Source organism: Marmota flaviventris, chromosome 5, assembly GCF_047511675.1.
Source record: "Marmota flaviventris isolate mMarFla1 chromosome 5, mMarFla1.hap1, whole genome shotgun sequence".
NCBI classification, from domain to species: domain Eukaryota; kingdom Metazoa; phylum Chordata; class Mammalia; order Rodentia; family Sciuridae; genus Marmota; species Marmota flaviventris.
In genome coordinates, this window is record NC_092502.1 from 61,141,642 (window position 1) to 61,161,757 (window position 20,116).

The following is a 20,116-nucleotide window of genomic DNA, read 5'->3' on the forward strand; positions in this document are numbered from 1 at the left end:
GCCACATCCAGCCATTTTTATTTTGAGACAAATTTGCTGAGGCTGGCCTGTTGAAATCATCTTGTCTCAGTCTCCTGAACTGGTGGGATTACAGGTGTGAACCACCACAATGATTTAAGCTGCACTTATTAAATAGTCATACAGATCACCTCTTTATGCAATTCAGTGGTTTGGTTTTTTTGTTTGTTTTTGGTACCAGGGATTGAACCCAAGGATGCTCAGCCACTGAGCAACATCCCCAGCCCTTTTTATTTCTTATTTTGAGACAGGATCTCACTATAAATGAAATCTACATTATGTGGTCTCTTCTAAATTTGTTAACCTTGGCATGATGTTTTAATAAATCATTTTAAAAATCCGTGTTTTTTTTTTTTTTTTCATTTTTAAATGAAGCATGTGGTTAAACCCAAAGCATAAAACATAAAATAGTGACTCCAGGTTGATTGTGTTTTATTGGGAATTAAACCCAGGGGTACTATACTACTGAGCTACATCCCCATTCTTTTTTTTTTAGAAAGGGTTTCAGGTTACCAGGGTTCAAACTTGGGATCCTCCTGCTTCAGCTTTGAGTTACTGGGATTATAGGCATGCATCACTGCACCTGGCACATACTGATCTTAAAAATTTTAATAAATGGGGACCAGGGGATATAAGTCTTAGAATTCCAATAAATGTAAGTAGATACTCTACCTTAGAGTGGGCCTAACTGGGTGACTTACTTTCCAAAGAATATAAAAAAAGGGAAAATAGTAACTTCACTGTGGGAGCAAACTGACACTAACTTAACCAAAGTAAAGTTGGCATCACTTGTGAAAAATCATGTCAATATTTGCCCTCTGGGTTGACATGGTAGGAAGAGCATTTTACCTTTTGATATTTTTTCCTAAAGACCCATAACTGATTAGAAGACATTCTACAAGATACTCCTTAAATTGTCACAAGTCATGAAAATCAAGGACAAAGACCAGAGGAATTTAGAAAGTACCAACATTTATTTCTTCTGACAAATACAGATAAGATAGTATCAGTAAGAAAATTGGGTGACTGGTACATGGAAACATTTGTAAATTTTTAATATCTAAAAATTTCTTCAATGGGGTGCTTCCATCCTGTCTGTTTCCCAGGCAGAGACCCTCAAGAGGTGGCTATGCCAGGATTAAAATCCTAGTACGCAGATTCAGCCTGCAACCTTAGGCAGAGTCAGCCATTTAGTGAAAACGCCTGCAATGACTGCTGCCTGGGGATCACAGGATGGAAGTGTTTAGCACAGTGCCTGGCACTGAAGAAGCTGCTGCTATTCTTAATGCCTCTTCAGTTCTTGTGCCAAGCAGCATAAAGGACAGCTGGCTGGAATCCTGGTGGGAAAATGCTGGCAGTTGCTGGAGCATTCTTTATATTTCCTGTGATGGGACATTGCAACTTGTTCTGCTGTATCCTGGTAACCAGGAATGCAGTCATCCAGGTCTTTGGAAGCAGGGCCAGGGTTTTGTTTGCAGGAATTCGTAAGTTGTGCAGCTCAGTTTGGAACTTGGCAGCCTATGAGCCACTGAGGTGGGAAAGAACTTGATGGGGGCTGTTGCCTACTGAACCTTCAGACCCTGAAAGCCCAGCCTGAGTACATAACCTGAAGGTGACGGCTATGACTGCAACCCCACCAGGCCTCACTTCACCACCATTTACAAGACTTCCTGTCTTCTCTCTGGCCCCATCCTATCCTTGGGCCATACTGCAGGGCTGGAGGCTAAGCTCTGCAGTAGAGCCAAGCCTGAGGTCCCTGCTTCCATTCTGGGCACTGTGGAAGTAAATGCTAACTGCTGTTCCCTTCTGTTAAGTCACTGCCCCACCCTGATCTATTCAGAATAGAATCCAGACTCCTCAGGGAATCTCAGTGTTTTGTCTGCCCCAGCTGGTCACACCCTTCACCCTTCCCTCACACTGCCCAAGCCAAACAGTTCCTTTCCCTTTTCTAATTCCCCAGTCCTTCCCTGGCCTCTCCACCCTCAGTTTGGCTCCTTTGGCATTTGCTCACTTTCATGTGGCCTTATTGTCTTCTGCTCATCTGAGAACCAGCTCTTCTCACCCATTGAGTTTCCTTCCTCACTGCCCCTCAGGATACCCCTCCACTGAATTCCCATAGTGCCTCTATTCCCACATGACACCATTGGCCACCCTCTAGTGTAATAGCCTATTTTTTCCCACTGACATGGGCTCTGAGAGGGCAAGGAGTATGCCTTGCTCATTGTCTGCTACCCAGCACCTGGCCAATTTTGCACAAAGTAGGGGCTCAATAAAGATTGTTAGATTGTTTGATGAATTGTAGGAAGATGGATGAATATACTTACCTCTTCTGTGGTTCAGCCAAGTGGTACTTTGAAGGACTTTTCTGGATCCTGGATAAATTAAAACAAAATGTGTATTCCAGGGCTCCAAAGGAGATCTCCAAGGGCTTTAAAGAAATGAGAAAGATACAGGATGTCAAGATGGAAATGGATTAGGGAACAGAAAGATTCAGTCAAAGAAGGCTGAGCCAGCCCTGAGAGCAAATTGGGCTCCTTAGCCAGGGGGTTGAGCTGAGGCTCTGTCCCTACACCCCCAAACCAAGGTGAGGGAGCTCAACATTCACATGATGCCAGAGATAATCTGAATCTCTAGGCTAATGTAGGCCCAGGAAGTAGTGTTCCTAAACTCTTGGCAGAAACAAAAGCCAATCTTTGAAAGCCATTCACAACAGAGGCCCTCCAGTTTCCCACTACAAAGAAGTCAGTACACACGAAAACAAGAACAAGAGAGCAGAAATATCAAACACTTAGATACTCCCAAAGACTTAAGGTATTAAGATATAAAACAACTGTGTATGAAATGTTTAAGGAAATACACAGTGGAATAACAAAAAAAGACCAGGCAAAAGCTATAAATAATAATTAAGTACATGTGAAAAAGACCAAAGAAAATTCTCGGAAAAATACATGTAATTATTGAAATTAAATGCTCAGTGGATAGGTTAAATGGCAGCTGAAGGAAGAATTACTGATCTCCAAAATAAATCTGAAGAAATTACAGAACAGAGAGACAATTGCAAGAGGACTGAAACTAAATATACTTCTGGAAAACCTCCTCTGAATTCTTCCTGAGAACATTAGTCTCACTAGATGTTTCTGTCTTCCAATCAACCTTCGTTCACCCAGGTACATGGGGTGGTAGCCTCCTGTTGCCCAGAGAAGGTACTATCAAAGCAATTCAGTCTCTTGATGCAGGATCAGTAAAACCTTTCTCAAAATATAAATTCAGGGGAATATTGTTGGCCTTAAGTGGCCCAAGAAGAAGATATATGAGGGACTCAAAGTTGTATCTTGGGGGAAGAGGCAGCAGACTTGTTGATATAGCTCTAAAGTAGTAGAAGTTGCTGGGTGCAGTGGCATGCACCTCTACTCCCAGTGACTTGGAGATGGAGGTGGAGGATCATAATTTTGATGCCAGCCTGAGCAACTTAATGAAACCCTATCTTTAAAAAAAACAAAACAAAAAGGAGGATATAATAATGGTAGAATGCCCCTGGGTTTAGTCCCCAGTACTGAAAGGGAGGAAGGAAAGAAAAGGGAGGAAGGAAAGGAAAGGAAAGGGAGGGAGGAATAGAAGTCAGCCAGTGGGTAGGAGTTGTGGAAAATAGAATTGAACCTCAAATAAAGAGTTTTATAACAGCTGCTAATAGAATAAAACCACTTCATGAGTAGGAATCTCTCCATGATTGGAGGCATATACATGAAAAACAAGACCCACACCCCCCCTAGGCTGATTACGCCAGAATCATTGTGGCAGAAACAATCTCTTCATTTTCTATTGTAATTAGGAATCTTAATTTTTAGCTGGATGTATGACTGATCAGAATAAAGACTACAATTCTCAGTCAGGCATGGTGGCTCACTCCTGAAATCCCAGTGGCCCAAGAGACTGACACAAGAGGATTGAAAAGTTCAAAGCCAGCCTCAGCAATTTAGTGAGACCATATCTCAAAAAATAAAATAGAAAGGGTTGGAATGTGGCTCAGTAGTTAAGAGCCCCTGGGTTCAATCCCTGGTGCCGAAAAACATTTAAAAAAAGAAAGAAAAATACAAATTCTCAGCTTCCCTGGACAGCTAGGTGTGGTTCATGTGATTAAGTTGTGGGCTGTAAGGTGAGGAGATGTAGGCAGAGTTGTATGTGTGTGTGATTTACAGGAAGTATCTTGCAGTGAATCATGTCCTGCCTCTTCCTTTCTTCCAGGTATTCGCTTTCAGATCTTTGCTGGAACTTGTTATTTTATTAGCCAGATCTTCCCTGATCTGGCCATCATTAGCATCCCTCACCTCTGGCCATCATTCTCCAGTTATTCATTTACTCTGCTGTATTTATAGCCCTTAATGCCACCTGATATATGTTTTTATCACCAAGTCCAATGCTTCTCCAACACGAGCATTCATCAGATTCAGATCCCATGGTTTCTGCTGAAGGCTTGAAGATTTGCATTTCTAATAAGTTCCCAAGTAGTGCTGACATTGGTCCACAAACCTCACATTAGAGCCCTAGCCTGGGCAATTACTGGACTTGTCTAATGAGGTCACTACGTATCCCAGCACCTGAAACAGTGCACACCTATAGCCACAAATTGTGCTCTTAATCACCCTACCGTCTAGAGCAGTGTGGCTGCCAAGGGTCACAGGAGGCAGACCTTTTCTGTCCTCATGTCTGCAGAGGTTGAGAAGTAGATGGTAGCAGAGTCCTGCATCTGAAGGGAGCCCAGTTGCTATAGGAGTTTGCATCTATTATATATGGATGACCACGAGGTGGCAGCATCGTTGTGGCAGGAACTGTCTGCCATGTGGGTGCATTGGTTCTAATTCTGTTTCCTTTTTTTTTTTAATTTTATTTTGGGGCTGGGTATTGAATCCTAACCCTCACACATGCTAGACTAGTGCTCTACCACTGAGCTATATCTCCAGTCCTGCATATTTCTTTTGTTGTTGTTGTGGTTGTTGTTGTGGTTGTTTTGGGACTGGAGATTAAACCCAGGGGTGCTTAACCACTGAACCATGTCCCCAGCCCTCTTCATTTTTCAAAAATGAAGGGATGGCTTCATTTTTGAGACAGGGTCTTGCTAAGTTGCTGAGGACTTCACTGCATTGCTAAGACTTGTCTCAACTTGCTGTCCTCCTGCTTCAACCTTCTGATTTCACTGGGATTACAGACATGTACCACCAAGTCCAGCTTGCATATCACATTTCTTCTAGGCCTTTTCTTAACTTTATAGAGAGGAGGTTGGACTCTATGCTATTCAAAGAGCCCTTGCAGCTCAGATAATTGCAATCAGTAAAATTTAAATCTCTCTTCTCCCCTACTGAAAAACAGCAGAACCCATTAGAATTAGCACCAAAAAAATATAATGCAAGCCACAAAATGAGCCACATATGTAATTTCAAATTTTGTAGTAGCCATATTAATAAAGCATAAAAACAACATTAATTTTAGTAATATTTTATTTAACCCAACATGTCCAAAATATTTTTATGACATGTAATCAATATAAAGAAACTATTATAAGTATATTTTACTCTTTTTGTACTAAATTTGAAATCCATTGTGTCTTTTATACTTTCAATGTATCTTGATTTGGACTAGCTGATTGGGGTTGTAGCTCAGTGTAGAGTACTTACTCAGAATGTGCAAGGCCCTGGGTCAATCCCCAGTACTGAAAAAAAATTTTTTTTTCTGGTTTGGACTAGCCATATATTAAAGAGCTCAACCACCACATGTGGCTATGGCTGCCATGTTAAATAGCATAGCCCTAGATATTCATACTAAATATTTGTTGAGGTAGGTACTATGCTGAGTGTTTTACACACATTCTCTTACTCCACACAGTACCCTATGAAATAGGCTAGATTAATGTTAGTCCCATTTTTCAGATGAGAAAACTGAGGCTTTGGGAGACTGTCAGCCCAGATCACACCACTGGATTTGACCTTAGCTGTTTGGCTCCAGAAGCTGGGCTCTTCATCATAATATAATCCTACTCTAATAGTAGATACTTAGGGTATATAAACAAAGGGACCCACTGACAGAGATTCCAAATCTAGGGGATACAATATACAGGCCTGTGAGGGCAGGAGCACAAGCCTTGAAGCTACCATGCTCCCACCCCTAGTTGTGCGTTTGACAAAGTTGAGCCTGCTTGGGAAACAATCAGTGACTCTGTAAGGGAGAAACAATGGTCTTAGGAAAATCATGTTTGTACAATGAGTAATTGACCTTGGATTAAAAATCCTGGCTTCAGGAAAAAACAAAAATTGAGAAATGCAGAACAATAGAATAACCTGCAGGTAAGTGAATGAGAGGGTGGGCTAGACTTAAAGTGTGATGGTTATGGGAGGTAAGTTATAGCTCTACTCAGGAATATAACATTGATTTTGATGATGTTAGTAGATGTAAATTTTTTAAACCTTTACTGTGTTAGCCTTTTGTCTCTGTGACCAAAATACCTCATAGTTTCAGAAGATTCAATCCATTATCAGCTGGCTCCAAGGCAGAGAAACATGGCAGAGAGGCATTGCAGAGGACACTGCTCAGCTCATGGCAGCCAGGAAGCAAAGAATGAGAGGAGGGGGCCAGAGAGAAGATAAACCCTTCCAGAGCATGCTCCCAGTGGCCTACTTCCTCCAAACAGGTTCCTAGTAGTCAGTCCAGCTATGCATGTATTAATCCATCAGTTGGATTAATCCACTGATGAGGTCAGAGCCCTCATGATTCAATCATTGCCTAAAAACCCCACCTCCAAACCTTGCTACATTAGGGACCATACTCCCAGAGCATGGGCTTTTGGAGATATTTCAGATTTAAACCATAACACCAAGCAACTAAAATGTAGCATCTTATTTAATTCTCATAATCATACTAGGAAAAGATATTGCTGGGGCTGGGGATATAGGTCATGGGTTCAATCCCCAGCACCACAAAAAAAAAAAAAAAGAGAGATACTACTATTATTACCTTTTTGCAGATGAAGAAACTGAGGTACAAGATGCTAGTAGGTAGCAGAGTTAAAATTTAACCAAAGCAACTTGGATCAGATCCATGCACTGAACTGCTCTGCTGTTCTATTGACTCCATTGGTTTCTTCATGGAAATAGTAAGCATACTGACTCTAGAGGCATGAAAGCAGAATATCAGAGATGTGAGAAAATGCTCGAAAGCCTTCATTCCTGGGTAGGATTTGTATTAAGCCTGTCTGGAGAGTAAAGGAGGTCGAAGTTATCCATGTGAGTTGTAATCCCAGCAGCTCAGGAGGCTGAGGCAGGAGGATCTCAAGTTTGAGGCCAGGCTGGGCAAATTAGACCCTGCCTCAAAATAAAAAATAGAAAAGCACTGGGGGTGTGGCTTAGTGGTTAAGCACTCCTGGATTCAATCCTGGTACCAAACAAACAAATAAAAACATAAATGAATGAATGAGGAGGTAACTAGAGCTCTTCCAGGACCCATAAGAGTCAGGAGCTAGGCCTGTGATTCAGGAGTTCCACTCTCCCTCCAGCTCACTGGATAGGGGAAGTGGTAGCAGAGTGAAAGAAATAAGCCGAGGAGGATGGTCTGAGTCCTAGGGAGCAGGAAAAATAGAGGGTGTCAGTTGGTTCGGCTTCTTGGAGAGGCAATTCAGGACCTAACCAGAAGCCATTCCTGTTCCTTCTGTCCCATGTTTACGGTGGGGCTCACAGTGCTGGCTGTGTAGGGACCCCTCCTAGTGCCTTCCCTCAGCTGCCTCATCAGCCTCTCCATCCTGCTGTGTTGTTCCCCTGGCAGACAAGCACACTCATACACATGCCCCTGCTATGTCCCCTCCCAGCTGCTGTCCTGCCCCTGCTTCCCCTCACATACGGTTCCACTCACCCCCCACATCAATTTGCAAACCTACTCTGGTCAGTGTTGCCAATCACCTCCATGTGGCCAAGCGCAGTGGGTATTTCCCTGTTTGGCTTGTCCTCTGAGCAGTATTTGACCCAGGTGATCATTTCCTCCTCCAAGCCTTTACTGAGGTAGAAGATGGAATCCTCCCTGCTCAGGGCTCTTCCAGCCAATCTGTAAACACAGAGGCTCCTCAGAGCATGGCCCTCATCTTCTGGCTTTAAATACTGTCTGCCTGTTGAGCATTCGCAAATGTATGTTCGCTTTTTTTAAATTTCAGAGTGGTGTCCTCAGCTGTCTACTTGATGTCTGCACGTGGGCGTCCGCAGAGCCCAGCCAGAACAGAACTCTGGGTTCTACCTATTTCAGGATGTGTTCTCACAGTCTTCCCCATCTCAGTGGCCACCACCATGGGTACCATCTTTACTTCTCTCTCCCCTCTCCCATTCCAAGTCCTAACATTTCCACCTTCAAAACAGCTTTCAAATCTTTCCCCTTCTCTCCATCTCCATCACCACCTGAAGTCACCACTCTTTAAACTCCTCGACTCCTAACTAGCTTCCAGAGTCCCACTCTGACCCCCTTAATTCTCTACCCTTCCACACATCAATCCTCAATGAGCCAGAGCCAGCATCTGCCTGCCCCCTGCCCTCCCCTGGCTGGCCACCATGTCTAGAATAATTCCCAAGAAGCCCAGGCCTGCATGGTCTGGCCCAGGCCTGTGTCGTCAGTGCCATTCGAAACCCCTCTCCTGGCTTCCCCTCACTTGTTTGCTCGCTGCACTCAAACGCACTGTACTTGTTTCTGTTCCTCAAATATGCCAAGAACTTCCTGTTTTTATGAACAACATCATCACTTCTCCATCACCCACACGTGAAGTCTCAGTGGCATCTTGGTCCCGCCCTCTTTCCATGTACAGTTGGGCTGAGCTGTGTCCACTCTTCCTCTGGACTTTTCACTCTTCCTCCCCTCTTCCCCACACTCAAGGCTGCAGCCCCATCAGGCCTGCCCTTCCAGCTTGCAGCCAGGAGGCTGCTCCCCCTGCCTGCAACCTCAGGTTGCAACCTGTCCTGGCCACAGCTTGACTCTTGACCCCCTCCCCCAGCCATCGATAGCTTGCACTTCAGCTAATATCTGACACCTCCACCCCCATCCCCACACAGACTCAATCCTCACTCCAACCCTGGCTGGCTCTAAATGCTTCTGCCCCAGCTACCAGTTCAGATCCTGCTTGACACTGAAATGCTACTTAATAAATATTGCTGAATGACTGAGTCACAGGGGCAGGACTCAGTCCCACTCAGCAGTTGTCCAAAGCCATGCCTTTACCTACCTGCCAGATGGTGCTTCACCCTAGGGAAGAGTTGGGGGAGTCCCAGATGTGAAAGCCGTACTCCTCAACGGGAGCTCAATTGCCTCTTAAGTAGGATGGGAAAGAGCAGAGCCCCTCTTTTCCCAGAACATTGTAACTATATATAGGGCCTTTTATTACAAAGTGCTTTCCCAAAACTGGATAGCAAAAGATGATACTAGATCCCTATCTCTCACCCTGCACAGAAGTCAAATTGAAATGGACCAAAGACTTAGGAATTAGACCAGAAACCTTGCAACTGATACATAAAAACAGGGTTAACTCCGTCACATAGGGGTAGGCACAGACTTCCTTGACAAGACCCCTAAACCTCAAAAAATAAAACCAAGAGTCAATAAATGGATTGCCATCAAATTAAAAAGCTTATGCACAGCAAAGGAACCAATTAAGAATGTGAAGAGAGAGCCTATAAAATGGAAGACAATATTTGTCACCTACTCCAACAATAGGGAATTAATATCCAAAATATATAAATAACTAAAAAAAACTTAACACCAAAAACCAAATAACCCAATCAATAAACAGGCAAAGGAACTAAACAGAAACTTCTCAAATGAAGAAACACAAATGGTCAAGAAATATGTGAAAAAAATGTTCAACATCTCTAGTAAACAGGGAAATACAAATCAAAACTATACTAAAATTTCATCTTACTTACTCAGAATGGCAATGATCAAGAATACAAGTAATAATAAATACTGGCAAAAAAAAATACTGGCAAGGTAGTGGGGAAAGGTACGCTTGTACATTGTTGGTGGGACCTCAGACTAGTAGATCCAACCACCATGACAAGCAGTATAAAGATCCCTCAGAAAACAAGGGGGTAGGGCTGGGGATATAGTTCAGTTGGTGGAGTGCTTGCCTAGCATGCACAAGACTCTGGGTTCAATCCCCAGCACGCCAAAAAAAAAAAAAAAAAAAAAAAAAATAGAAAAGAAAGAAAGAAAAAGAGGGGTAGAACCACTATATGACCCAGCTATCCCACTCCTTGGTATTTCCCAAAAGAACTAAAATTAGCATACTTTAGCAATGCACTTCAATACGTATTACAGCAGCACAATTCATAATAGCTAAATTATGGAATCAACTAAGATGCTTGTCAGTAGATGAATGGATTAAGAAATTGTGGTATATATACACAATGGAGTTGTACTCAGCCATAAAAAAAAAATGAATTTATGGCATTTGCTAGTAAATGGATGGAAATGGAAAACATCATGATGCTAAGTGAAAAAAGCCAGACTTAGAAACTCAAAGGTGGAATGTTTTCTTCCATATCTAGAAGACAGCATAAAATAAAAAAGGAGGAGCCTGGCGTGTGGTGCACTCCTATAATCCCAGTGTCTCAGGAGTCTGAGGCAGGAGGATGGAGCAAGTCCAAATCCAGCCTCAGCAACTTAGCAGGACCCTAAGTAACTCAGTGAGACCCTGTCTCTAAAGAAAACATAAGAAGAGCTGGGGATGTATGTGGCTCAAAGTTAAGTGCCCCTGGGTTCAATCCCTGGTACTAAAAAAAAAAAAAAAAAAAAAATGGGAAGGATAAAATATCAAAAAGAGGCAGGGAAGATCAGATCAGTAGTGCAGAGGTAGAGGGTTGGGAAAGGGGAGGCAGTGCACAATGAATTCTTAAAAACCATGTTCTGTGCATATATAAATACACCACAGGGAATTTCACACTTCTATGTATAAGTAAAAAGAACCAATCAAATATAAACAGACAAGGAAAGGATGTCCAGCAGAATAGAGGAAGGAGAGGGGGTGGGGAGAATGAGGGTGGGGGGAGGGAGAATGGAGGGGAAAAGGGAGAGAAAAAGGGAAATGGTGAACTGTAATGGAATTCCATGTTTGTCAGGATGAACCCGACTACTGTGTATAACTCTCAGGCTCTAATAAAAACATTTTTAAAAAGTGTTTCTCCAGCCAGTCTCCCCTCTGACCTTCACAGCAGTCCCCGGGGATTATCTTCCCCAGTTGAACAGATTCTCATTGCAGCAAGTCCAACCATCCTTTTAATACACAAGTCAGATAACAGCCCTCCTCTGCTCAAAACCTTCCCCTGGCTTCATCTTCCACTCAGAGTAAAATCCGAGACCACTGGGCCACCCAGCCTCCTTACTGCTCCTCAGACAACTAGGCAGGTTTCCACGTAGGAACAGCTCTGGCCTGCCTTCTGTCGGGGACTCTTCCTGCAGACATGGACCTGCAACTACTCACCTCCCTCAAGCCTGCACTCAGATCTCACCTTGTCAGTGAGGTCCACCCCAACACCCTATAAAATACGGGAACCTGCCCCCTTCTCCACCGGTGTCTTTCCTTTTTGCCACGGCACTTGACATTCTCCAACACAATATAAATTACTTGCTTGTCTCCTGCCACCAGGGATGTCCATGTGTTGCTATGCATCCCAAGCACCTAGAATAGTGCCTGGCACCAAGTAAATGCTCAATGAATAGTTGTTGAAGGATGAATGAATGAGTGACCAAGAGAAATGATGTGTATTTTCCTGGAACAAGTATAGCAAATAAAGGACTAGAACTCAGGCCTGTTCCCCCACCCCCGCAAAGAGCCACTTTTTCAGTCCCTGTTCGTGACCAAACTACCGGAGTCCAAGAAGGCCCCATAAAGAAGTCAACACCTGAAGTTACTGCCTTGTTAGATGGTAGACAGGCTGGGCAGGCACTGCCTGCCTGCCGCTTGGCTTTGCTCATCAGGAATTTAGGGACCATGGAGAAGAACTGGGGAGAGAGTGTTACCGCTGTTGACCGGTGACAAGTCCTTGCTTCCCCGATGTTGAAGAATAACACCAAAGAAGCACGCCGAGGCAAGGACAGAGTAGAAATTAGAAGTTTATTAAAGGACAGCAGAAAAGACTTCTCCCGGAGGAAGAAGGGGACCCAAGAGGTGGAATCCGTGGAAGGGATGTTGTCTCCCCTTTTTATAGTTCTTTCAGTGATGGAATGTAGGTGGGAAGGCCCGAGGGGTGGGACACAGGTGGGCCAAAGAAGTAATCTGGTCAGGAAGGACTTCTGAGTCAGCACCTTTTTGCTGGGGGCTGTTCATTAACATTTCTTTGAGGTGGACTTTGGCCTAGGGCCTTTTCGGGACTTCATTAACATTCCATGAGTTGTCCTGCTTTTCCTGGAATCATTCTCAGCATGGCCTCCATTTTAGATTTCACTCCGTATTAGACCCGATTTATCTAACTACACTGACTACCTAACTTTAAATCTGGCTTCAAGAGGTCCCAGGAGACTGCCTGCCTGGCCCACCCAGGGTGAACTGGAAGAAATCCATATTTCTGGGACTGCTCAGGCAGTCACCTAGACTAGTGTAGGGAGGACACCATGGGACCAGACTCCCAGGAAGGTTCAGAGAGGATGAGGTCCCCTTAGTTTCTATTGGACAGCTCCAAACCTCTGCATGTATGCAGGAGGATCCTAGATTCAGATTTAACAAATTGCAGAAAAAGTTGTATCACTGAACTATCTAATATTTATTGCACACTTTTTCTGTGTCAGGCATGTGGGTATTCATTTAATCTTTGGAGTAACCTGATGAGATAGGTTTTACTAGCATGCCCATTTTACAGATGAGGAAACTGAGATACAGATAAATTAAATAACTTGCCAATCACATATATGGTAAGTAGTAGAGTTGGAATTTTTTCCCCTATCAAAAGAGAAAACTGGGCTGGGGATATAGCTCAGTTGGTAGGGTTCTTGCCTTGCAGGCACAAGGCCCTGGGTTCAATTCCCAGCAACACACACACACACACACACACACACACACAAAGATAACTGTTAGTGGTACAGGATTTATCTAGCATATGCAACTTGCTGCTTGCTGGGTTTCATTCCCAATACCATTAAAAAAAAAAAAAAGAAAACTTTTGGCAATTTTATTGTTTTGTTTTTCAGTTTAAGAATTAAACCCAGGGTGGGCTGGGGATGTGGCTCAAGCGGTAGTGTGCTCGCCTGGCATGCGTGCGGCCCGGGTTCAATCCTCAGCACCACATACAAACAAAGATGTTGTGTCCGCCGAAAACAAAAATAAGTAAGTAAATATTAAAAAAAAAAAAGAAAAAAGAATTGAACCCAGGGGTACTCTACACTGAGCTACATCCCCAGCCCTTTTTATTTTATTTTGAGACAGGATCTCACTAAGCTACACAGATGGACCTTAAAATAGCTCTCTTTCTGCCTCAGTCTCCCAAGTTGCTGGGATCACAGGTATGCACCACCACCCCTGGCAACTCTTGATAATTGCTGAGAAATTTCAATGTGGTTTAAACACATGATGTGCCTATGCTGTGAGGAAACCCACCCCCGACCAGTGTCAATGTTACAATGATTCAATTTTTTAAATTTAATGTTTTCTTCTACTCTTTGTATTGACTATAAATTGGAACTCAGGCCTAAAGGTAGATGCAGGTTAAATCTTTGGCAAAAATATTACCCAGCTGATGCTAAATGGTATTAGCATATTCTATCTGGAGGCACATGTCAGGTTGTCCTGCCATTGATGAGGCTGTTTGACCACTTGCTTAAAGTGACAACAGCAAAACGGCACTATTTATACTACTGTAAAACACCTTTCCCTGTTTTTAAGCAACAAGGAGCTTTGGGTTGCTACTTTGGTATGTGACTAGTCTGTTCTCCCCAAGTTTCCATTTCATGGCCTTGGCCTTCATTGGTGACCCTTTCCTGATCACTTATTACACTGGGAGTTACAAAAAAGGTAATTTTAAAACTCTACCTTTTCCTTTGTAACAATGCAAGAAACTTCCATTGTTCTGGAAAGAGTGTTTCCTCATCACCTGGAATGGAACTACAGTTTCCTCTAAAGGAGCAGATAAATGATTCTATTTAAGTCTGGCATTGACCTGTATTTGACTGGCAATTGACCCTTCAAGTCGGCTCCTGAGCCATTCTGACAAACCCCAGTAGTCTTTGAGTTTGGTGGGGGGAAAGGGGGAGATGACTCAGATTCACCTTCTTCAGCCTTGGAATTGGCTGTTTTGGATCTGTTTGGGAATTCTTTTGTTTTGAACACTCACACTGTACTGCAAGGGGCCATTTTCGACTCTGTGACCTTGCTGTATGACCGTGGGTCAGTTCCCTTCCCCTCTCTGAGTCAGACTTTCTTCTATGAACAATATGGGAGGTGGATTCCACCTTTTTCATCTCCCCATAAGATGTGACATCCAAGTCCCTCTGCTTCCTGTCTCCCTCCCCATACAGGCAGAGGTGGGTGACACAAGGCTTCTCGGCTACGCAATGGGCCTGTGTAATAACTAGGAAGCTGGAACTTACCCAGTTAGGAGGGATGGAGGTGAAGACAAAATTGGACAGGCAGTCAGTATAGATAGGTAAATCGAGTCAGGTCGGATCAAGGAGGCCAATTTGAGACTGTCCCCTGAGGGATTGAAATGTAAATTCCTTCAGAGCCCTTCCTCTGCCCTTATCAAGAACCTGCCCCTGCTCCAACCTGTTGCTAAGGTAACCTGTCCAAGGAGGCCCCATAAAGAAGTCAACACCTGAAGTTACTGCCTTGTTGGATGGTAGACAGGCTGGGCAGGCACTGCCTGCCTGCCGCTTGGCATTCTGTTCCTTGCTCATCAGGAATTTAGGGACCATGGAGGAGAAAGGGGGAGAGAGGTCCCAGGAGACTGCCTGCCTGGCAGGCCTACCTGTTGAAGGATGAATTGCCCCTCCCTACAGGTTATTAATTAAACTGTCCCAGGCTGCACCATCCTGCCCTTCCCCCTTCAGCCCACCAGTTTCTCATATTTTGACCAGCCCACCAAGCTTCCTGGGCCTAGTCTCGTACTCAGGAAGGAGAGCCATAAAGGGGAGGAGAGGAGGAGAGCAAAGGAAGCCTAAGACAAAAAGAGCAGAAGGCCTCACTTCTGGGGATACCAGGATACCAGCTATGGCCCCCTTCTCCCTCCAGGAAGAAGTCTATGTTACCCCTTTTTAAATTAACCCTGCTTTATATGCTTGCCTCGGCGCGCTTCTCTAATGTTCAAACTTCAACATGAACTTGGCACCAATAACCTACAGTATCGGAGGGCAAACTAGTCCAGCTCACCCTGGGGCACTCAGTGTAGGGACCTACCTTTCAGGCTGGAATCAGTCTATAGCCTCCTGGGAGGAGCACAGGATGACCTTGGGGTCACTCTCAGCCCTATCCTAAAGTTGCTTTAGAGGGAAAAAGGCTTTGGACTCCCATCTATTACAATCAGCTTAGAGTCTACTGGCTTTGATGTATTTTTTTCTTCATTTTAAATTTAGTTTTACTTTGTATCAAAGTTATGAATTCACATAGTTTGAAGAATCAAATACTTCTCCAAGGTTTGCTGTGAAAAACAGCGAAACCTCAATCCCCTTTTTATATCACTTTCAAAAATTTCAGTTGATTTAGGTATTTATTTCTCAGTCTCTGAATGACTCCGGTATTGTTACTTCCTGATTTTTCCAGTTTTGACATTATCTGTTTGGTTTTCCACTGTGGAAGATGAAGATTTAGCTTTCTCTTCTCCCTTGCCACCCTCACCCCACAAAGTCCCTGTTCCTGTCTTCTCATCTTCCCATATGCCCCTAATATGTGTTTGGTTAAATCAACATTCAACATTTACCACATCATGACAATATGAATGCTATTCATAAGTCTGCTACACAGTACACTAGCTTCTACTGCTCGTTCCCTATATGACTTCTGTTTCCCTAGGAGTTAGTGGTGGTCTTGGTTTTTCATTTGCTTCATTTTCTACAAAATTATTATAATCCAACCTCATATTTTCCAAAAAAAAAAAAAAAATGACCTAAATGGCCTGTCAATACATTCAGACATACCAGATAGCTGTCAATTTTTCTCATTGAAGAATTGTGTCTCAGAACTGTTGGGCTTGATCCAACTGAGACCTGTTGCTTTATCCTTGGATTTCCCCTTGTAAGTAACCCTTGGGATCCCCATTTCCTCTCTTTAGCTGAGTTTTAGTTTCCCATTATCCTGTCTCTTCCTTTTTTCTTGATGAACTCCTCATTTTCATGGAGGCCTTCTGAAGAAGGGTGTTATGGAAGGAATTTTTTTAGACAGTGGATGGCTGAAAATATGATACTACATACTAAATAATTTGGTTTAGTGAAGATTCTAAAATTCTATGGTGGAAATCATTTTCCCATAGAATTTTGTGTGTGTGTTTTGTGTGTATGTGTGTGTGTGTGTGTGTCCAGGGATTTTTGGTATGGGGGATTGAACTCAGGGAAACTCGAACACTGAGACACATCCCCATCCTTATTTTATATTTTATTTAGAGACAGGATCTCACTGAGTTGCTTAACACCTTGCTGTTGCTGAGGCTGGCTTTGAACTTGAGATCCTCCTGATTATAAGGTGTGAGCTGCCACCTTACCCAGCTCCCAAAGGATTTTGAAGGCATTGCTTCATTATCTGGTTTCCAGCATTACAATTAAAAAGTCTAGGCTGGGTGTGGTTGTTCACACCTGTAATCCTAGCAAGTCAGGAGGCTGAGGCAAGAGGATCAAAAGTTCAAAGCCAAGCAATACATATACACAATGGAATATTACTAAGCCATAAAGAAAAATGAAATTATGGCATTTGCCAGTAAATGGATGGAACTGGACTAGATGCTATCATGCTAAGTGAAATAAGCCAATCCCAAAAACCAAAGAGGGAATGTTCTCTCTGATATATGGATGCTGACTCACAATAGGCTGGGGGAGGGTTCACCAGATTGTACAGGGGGAATGAAGGGAAGGGAGGGGTGATGGGAATGGGAAAGACAGTAGAATGAATTGGACCTAACTTTCCTATGTTCATATATGAATACATGACCAGTGTAACTCCACATCATGTACAACCATAAAAATGGAAAGTCATACTCCACATATGTATAATATGTCAAAACACATTCTACTGTCATGTATAACTAAAAAGAACAAATAAAAAAAATTTTAAAAAGTTCAAAGCCAGCCTCAGCAACTTAGTGTGGCCCTAAGCAACTTCATGGGGAGAACTAGTCTCAAAATAGAAGCACCCCTGAGTTCGCCCCAGTATAAAGAAGAAGAAGGGGAAGGACAAGGAGAAGAAGATGAAGAGCGAGGAGGAGAAGTCTAAAGTCACTTTCCTTCTGTACTCTTTGTATCTATCTTGTTTTTTTCTTCTGTCTGGAAATTTACAGAATCTTCTCTTAGTATTTATTTTTCTTAAACTTCACAGTGATGTGTTTCTGCTGTGAAATTATTTTCATATATTGTCCTTGGTACTCATTGGGCCTTTTCAGTTTAAAAATGTATGTCCTGGAGTTCTGGAAATTTTATAAAATCATTGTTTCACTCAATTTTCTCTGTTCTCTATTTCTGGAACTCTGCAATTGACCTTCCTAGATTGTTCTTTAATTCCCTTCTCTCTCTCTTCTTCCCTCTCTCTCTCTCTCTCTCTCTCTCTCTCTCTCTCATCTTTGTGGTTTACTTTTCTGGAATATTACAAAATATCTTTCATTTTCAACTGTTTATCATCTGCCTTTTTTTGTGTGTGGCATTGTGTATCAAAACCAGGAGTGATTTACTACTGAGCTACATCCCTGGTCCCCCGGTCACTTTCTTTCTTTCTTCTTCTTTTTTTTTTTTTTTTTTAATTTTTGAGACAGGTTCTCACTGAGTTGCCAAAGCTGGATGGCCTTAGCTTGCAAAGCTCTTGCCTCAGCCTCCCAAGTAGCTGGGATTATAGGTGCGTGAGCCATGGTGCTCCACCTCTATTTTTAATCTTTTTTTTTTTTTTTTGGTACTGGGAATTAAACTCAGGGAAATCCAAACACTGAGCCACATCCCCAGCCCTATTTTGTGTTTTATTGAGAGATAGGATCTCACTGAGTTGCTTAGTGCCTCGCTTTAAAAAAAAAAAAAAAAAAAAAAAAAAAAATATATATATATATATATATATATATATATATGTATATATTTTAGTTGTAGTTGAACACAATACTTTTGTTTTATTTATCTATATTTATGTGGTGCTAAGGATTGAACCCAGCACCTTGCACACGCTAGGCAAGCGCTCTACCACTGAGCCGCAACACCAGCCCTAACACCTCGTTTTTGCTGAGGCTGACTTTGAACTCTCAATCATATCTCAGCCTCTTGAACTACTGGGATTACAGGTGTGTGCCACCATACCCAGCCTGTATTTTTCCTTTTTCTTTTCTTTCTTTATTTTCATGTGGTTTGGAGGATCGAACCCAGTGCCTTACCTGTGCTAGGTGAGCACTCTACCACTGAGCCACAACCCCAGCCCCAGCCTGTATCTTTCGTCTTGAAGAGCTCTTTTTCTTGTTCTTCTGTAGTACTTATGCCTTATAACATCCTGTTCTTTGTTTTAGATGGATCTCGCTATATTGCCCAAGTTGGTCTTGAAATGCTAGGGTTAAGTGATCCTCTTGCTTTTTTTTTTTTTCCCCCAAGTACTAGGGATCAAGCCCGGGGCCTCACACACACCAGGCAAGCTCTCTATCACTGAGCCACAACCCCAGCCCTTAATCCTTGATTTTCTAAACATCAAGTGGAAGCTGTGGCCCATGAGCAGACTTATTCGATAAGGGCTTCCTGTAGGGCTACCTGGCTGCGTTGTTTCATCTGGGAATCCCCAATGTCAGAATCTCAAGTACATCCTCCTGGCATGGTCAGGCCCCCCAGAGAAGGTTCCTTCTTTTCACAGAGGGAGAAAGCCTGGCTTCTAGCATTCTGGCCAGGAGAGAAGACTGGCCAGCTTCAGTGCAGGGTCATGCTCTTTCTGTGTCTGGAGAGTAAGTTTCCAGTCTGTTCTCTAGGAGGAGGGACACTCAGGGAAACTTTATTTACCAGTTTATTATAAAAGACACAGTTTATTATAAAGGAACAGCCAAAGAGGTACATGGGGGTAAGGTATGAAAGTGTCCCTGGCACAGGAGCTTCTGCTGTGGAGTTGAGGTACACCATCTTATTGGCACATGGACAAAGAAGCTTTCCAAGCCCTATTGGTTAAAGTTTTATGGAAGTTCCATAAGATACACATGATTGATTCAATCATTGGTATTGGTGTTTGAACTCAATCTCTAGCCTCTCTCCTTTCCATGGATATCTGGAAGCCCCAGCCCCCTCATCGCTGGTTCGTTCATCTGGCAGTCATTGCCCATCCTGGAGCTACTGGGAAGGGGAGCTTTTAGCCACAAGTCATCTCATTAGCCAACAAAAAGACTTACCACTCTAGAGGGTCCAAGGCTCTTAGGTGTTCTTCTGTCAGGAAGCTGGAGGGAGACCAAGTCTGCATGAGCCACAGATAGGAGGCAGTAAGTCCCTGCGGGCACTGTTGACTCTCCCTAGGCTGCTTCCCAGCCCTCACATCCTTTTCCTCTCCCTCCAGAGGCTCCATTCTCCTGCATTTGAACCCCACAATTTGAACATCAGGAAGCAGAAGGGGAGAGTGGTCAAGAGTGTGGGTTCCATCACTTTCCAGACTTAAACCACAGGCAAACACCTGGCCTCTGAAAGTCTTGGGGTCCTCACCTGAAAAGTCTCAGGGTCCCAACAGGGGAATGATTAGCACAGTGCCTGGCACAGAGGCTTCATAAGTGGTGGCAAGCATTTGTTGCCAGGGCCTTAACAGCACCGACTCTCAGATGGAGCAGAGAGGACACCAAGTCCAACCTTCCTTCCCCATTTTGAAAGGACATAACTGAGGCCAGAGAGAATTTGTTTAAGCTTATCGAAGATACACAGCCCCTTCCTGCACCCACTTATGCATGAAGGAGAGGGGAGTCAG

At 43.4% G+C, this 20,116-nt stretch overlaps 1 long non-coding RNA gene across 5 annotated transcripts; it reads right to left on the bottom strand.

The window, feature by feature from the left end:
• Positions 1-973: 973 nt before the first annotated feature.
• On the bottom strand, positions 974-20,112 carry LOC114103630 (uncharacterized). 5 transcript variants are annotated; one of them, XR_003584706.1, is made up of 6 exons: positions 19,861-20,112; positions 19,557-19,601; positions 7,937-8,100; positions 7,021-7,174; positions 2,343-2,446; positions 974-1,546 (listed from the first exon to the last, which is right to left on the bottom strand). It is a non-coding gene; the product is annotated as an uncharacterized lncRNA (long non-coding RNA). The 5 variants fall into 5 exon arrangements; XR_003584705.1 differs by having other exon boundaries at positions 19,557-19,618; XR_011707576.1 differs by lacking the exon at positions 7,937-8,100 and having other exon boundaries at positions 19,861-20,104.
• Between the last annotated feature and the right edge of the window lie 4 nt (positions 20,113-20,116).